General features: G+C 40.1%; 1 pseudogene; it reads right to left on the bottom strand.

The window, feature by feature from the left end:
* Positions 1–2026: 2026 nt before the first annotated feature.
* LOC100948942 lies at positions 2027–2851 on the bottom strand (annotated as a pseudogene).
* Positions 2852–4640: the final 1789 nt, after the last annotated feature.

Below are 4640 nucleotides of genomic sequence, written 5' to 3'. Positions count from 1 at the left end.
AAGTGCTCATTACCCTCATTCTTTTCCTAAGGGCACTCTCTTAAATCCACAATTATTATACACTTGGAGAGTAAGACTAGAGACAAGTAAGACTGTGGAGTTTAAGGTTTCCAACTTTCTCTGCAAGGTGCTGAGAGTAATAGCTTGGCTTTGGAGTGTCTACAAAAGCTATTCTGGAAAGACAGCTGGGGCCGCTTGACTAGGACTATAAAGCCATCAATGACATGGATTTCTAGTTGAAATGTGGAACAACTATGGTTCCTAGGACAAAACCACTTGTGTTTGTGAATAGTTTTATTGGAACACAGCTGTGCCCATTCATTTTCATACTGTGTATGGCTCCATTTTGTGCTTCAGTGGCAGAGTTGAATAACTATGACTATATGGCCCACAAAGCCTCAACTATTTACTATCTTACTGACTGTTAGCAGAAAAAGTTTGTTGACTCCTTAGAGGAATGAACACCATGCTTGCAAGGACAAGTTACTGATTCTTATCACATTAAAAGGAAAAGCTGAGAACAGGACAGTCTCTTGTCAAGCCTAGAGATGTTTTGTGACTTAGGAGCAACCCCCCAAGTAACTCAGTGTGTTTCTGAATGAGATAAGATCGGTCACTTGTTAGTAAGCAGGTGTTAAACATTGATGCTTGGTGCTTCTTCATGGGGGTTGTGGGGAAGGAACACATGAGGAAAGAGCAGGTGGGGAAAAGCATGTGGTGATCCTTAGGCACGCAGCCCTTGTACGTCCTTACTTCAACTCTCCATACCTGTTGTGTATCACCTTAATGAATAGCCCTTGCGGAGGGACTCAGGGCTCTCCTGCGCCTCTGGTTAGTTCACCTTTTGCAAGCTAGAACTTCAGTCCGTGTCATGTTTGGTTCTTCTGTGCAGCACCAGGAGGTGTACATCCCTGGCAGTGACAGATCCCTATTCTAGTTTATCAGCAATCTTGTCCAGCCAGTCATTTAAGTAGCCTCCAGGTGGTTGCCTATTGCTCCATTCTGTTTTCCTTCATAGTATATGTTGTTAGCACATCTGTCCTGTTTAGTTATTTCCTTATATTTTGAGTATTTCCTCTAACCAGACAGATAGGTCCTGAAAGGCCAGTGTCTTACCTGTTCTGTCCACTACTGTGTACACCCAGCGCCTACATATACAAGTTGTACAACCATTCATTATTGCAGGAAGGAATGAATGAAAGCTTACATATGAGAAGAAAGTGGTGAAGCAAGAGGATGAGCATGAGGCAGTAGAAATGCCCAGTGACATCAAATGCTCAGTGACTGATCATGTGTTTGTGTTTTCTGCTTAACTAGCCAGTGTTAGTTACACATTCAGTGGAAGAAACATTCAAATTGATCTACCACTCATTCTGTTATGTCAAATAACCCACTCCAAGCCACAATAGCAAATATTTCTCTCCATAGTTAGTAAAATTTTTCAGGAATAGATATTCCAACTTACCTGCCTCCTCTGTGAGGTGATGCCTTTGTCATCTTATTATTGTCTCTTCGCTGAGTTTCATGCTCAGGATCAGGGTAAATGTGTGTCTCTCAATGTCTGGGCCATGCCCCTGATATTGGAAGATTGATTGGGGCTCAATGAAAGAAAACAAAGAAACCCAGCCCACTGGGTGACCTTGACTAATCTTGCTTGCCTTTTGGAACCTGAGCCTTAACTATATTCTACTTAATTTTTCTTCTAGAGGAAATCATTTGACATGACAGCAATGGCAGTGATCATTTCAATCATATGAAACTGATTGCTTTCTTTACATACACTTGCAAACCAATCAGCAGGTCAGAAGGGGATTTGTATTTATTTATTTATTTATTTTGAAGAACATATAGAAACAACTCAATTTCCCTTTTTACAACTGTACCAGAACTTCACAGCTACATTGATAGTACGAATACATGACAAAATGACACCACCAAATAGGATTTAGAGAAGTTGGGGCCAGGGCACCACCCTGCGTGGTGTGGTTGACAGTCAGTTGTTGGATAATGGAGAAAGAGTGTGTGTTCAGTCCCTTACAAGGCCATGAATGTCATGTTGTGCTCCATCTTCACTATTTGAAACTTCAAATACACAAGCCATGCAGAGGAGGGTTTCTTTTGTATCCCTGTTTGTTATCACCAATAAAATTGTGACGTTTTCCAAAACACTGTTCATCATACATTTCTCTGGTAAGTGTTTGAACTTGTGGATGAAGTTTTTTATATATACACACACCCAGGAGTGGTTTATTTGGTATACAAATCAGGCATTCTCAGACCTTACATACTCCATCTCTGCTTTTTCTACTACTTGCTTTCCAAAGAACAAACTTTGGTGGAACAGGTGACTGTCATATTTGCAGAACTCTCATACTGACTGGTTACACCATAAAAAGCCTCAGCATCATCTTGAATATTGTAGTTTAAATCAGCTGAGTCTAGGTCTCACTGCTGTTCGAGAAATGCCAAAAGTTCCACTAGGCAAAGCTTGGTTGTACCAATGGACCGACCTTGCCAGGTGGGGACCATGGGAGCTGGGGTTGATGAAGGCTGGAACCCTGGAATGGGGGCTGTGACTGCCGGTTGGATGGGGTAGGCCTGCTGCACAAAGGGCTTGGCATCGTGTGGGAATCCTGGCTGCCCTGTTTGTATCATTCCCGGACAGAACTCCGGTGCCCTGCAAAGGTCAGGTGTGGAATCCCAGGCAGCCTCTGTTTGTTGTGAATGGCAGGGGGTGAGACGATCTGGCCTGAGGACATGGCCACCATGTGCTGTAGGCCTTATCTTTTGCAGTCTGATCCTTTAGCCTGGAATGACAATCATGAGATTTCCTTCTGGCAAGAACCTGAATGTATCAGCTTGGAAAATCCCACCACCAAAATTGAGCACAGAGCTGGAGCTGCAGCAAGAGCCCTGCCAAAAATGTAGAAAGGATGAGTGACTCTGCAGATAAGCCAATTGACAATGATGAGAAAGGGGTCTGGAGCTTCAACATCAAGCAGAGCTTTCAGGAGGCCCTGGCTATCTATACACCATATAGGAGGAGAAAAATCATCTTACCAGATGAATGCAAAATGTATGGCAGGAATGAATTGATAGCCAGATACATCAAACTCAGGATAGGGGAAGATGTGGACCAGAAAACAGATGTCTAGTCAGATACAGATCTCCGAAAAAAAGAAAGTTGGAGAAATTCAAGCCTCCATTACGGTGTCTAGTCACATTCAGAAATTATATTCTTAAGAAAATAATAATATTAATATTTTAAGAGTTAATAAAAATTCTAGTATTTCCTGAGTGCTTGGAGAAGAGTTTGCAAGATTAAAAGGACATGCCTCCACCTTCTGGGTTATCTTTCCCTTGGAGCTTTCCTCAGGGGAGCTCTGAAACAATCACAGTTCAGTGGGTAGCTTGGTATTCTGTTAGCTATTCCACCCAGGACAGAAGAGAAGTGCTTATCTGCATGAAAATTCTCTTTGTTCCGTGCATGTTTTAATTGGCCTTAGAATGACTGTCGTGAGCTACTAGGGTCAAATCGAAAAGAGGAACCAATTTTAACCAGGTTCTATTTGTGAAAGATAAAACAATTTGAGCATCCAATAAAGATAATAACTGCATTGGATTGATACCCATCAAATATGATTAAATCAATGAGTTCGAAGCAACATCAGTAGGTAGGAAACTCTAATTGCTTCCCTTTGTAGGCTGCTAGGGAACCAACTCATTATTTTGAATACTAAAGGGAAAGAATAAAATTTTTATTTTGTCTTCCTCCATAAACTGCACCACTGAGTAACCAAACAGTAGATAATGGAAAAAGCTATGCTTATAGAAGTATCCAGCTAATAAGATAAGAGGCAATGGAATTAGAAAACTACAATTATGAAACCACTAATGATTGAGTGGATCTTGGCATTTAGCAGGAATGGCCAGTAATGTCACAAAGAGAGACCACCAGACATTATGTGCCTCTTGACCAAAGAATGCATAGAACTATCTCTGAAGTCATTCATTGCCAGCGGATGAAACCTGAATCTGTTCAAGCCTCTGGATGCAATCACAAATTTACAGTAAATGTAGAGGACAGAGGATTCCATTAGTAGATACCACATGAATACAATCAGCAAAGTCAAGACCAGAAAGTCCTACATGATCAATGTCCTTGTCTTTTCAAAATAAATTATAAGATAAAAAGGGAAGGAAGGGGAAAACCTATGAATTGAAAGAAAGTCAAGGAATTATCAGTTGGTCATAATGTATATATATTTTTTGCATTCTGATATATAAATAAGCTATAAAAATCATTAATATTTACATTTTGGTTGGAAATCTGATGACTAAATACATGATATTCAGAAATTATTTTTAGGCATGACATCAATATTACATTTTTATAAGAATCCTTATCTTTCAGAGATATATACTGAAAATTATAGATGAAATGATGACTTGTATTTGTTTACTGTAATACAGGAAGTTAGGCGAGAGTATAGATGAAACAAGGGTAGTTGTGAGTTGAAAACTGCTGAGTGATGTATTCATAGGGCTTATTTGACTGTTCTCCCTACTTTCACGTATGGCTGACATGTCCATTATTAAAAAATTTATTTTAAATGACTATCTTGGCAGAAAGAAATGTG

The sequence above is a fragment of the Otolemur garnettii genome, unplaced genomic scaffold (assembly GCF_000181295.1).
Source record: "Otolemur garnettii isolate 467f Iridium unplaced genomic scaffold, OtoGar3 scaffold00080, whole genome shotgun sequence".
NCBI lineage: Eukaryota > Metazoa > Chordata > Mammalia > Primates > Galagidae > Otolemur > Otolemur garnettii.
This window is presented reverse-complemented; position numbering and strand designations above follow the sequence as displayed.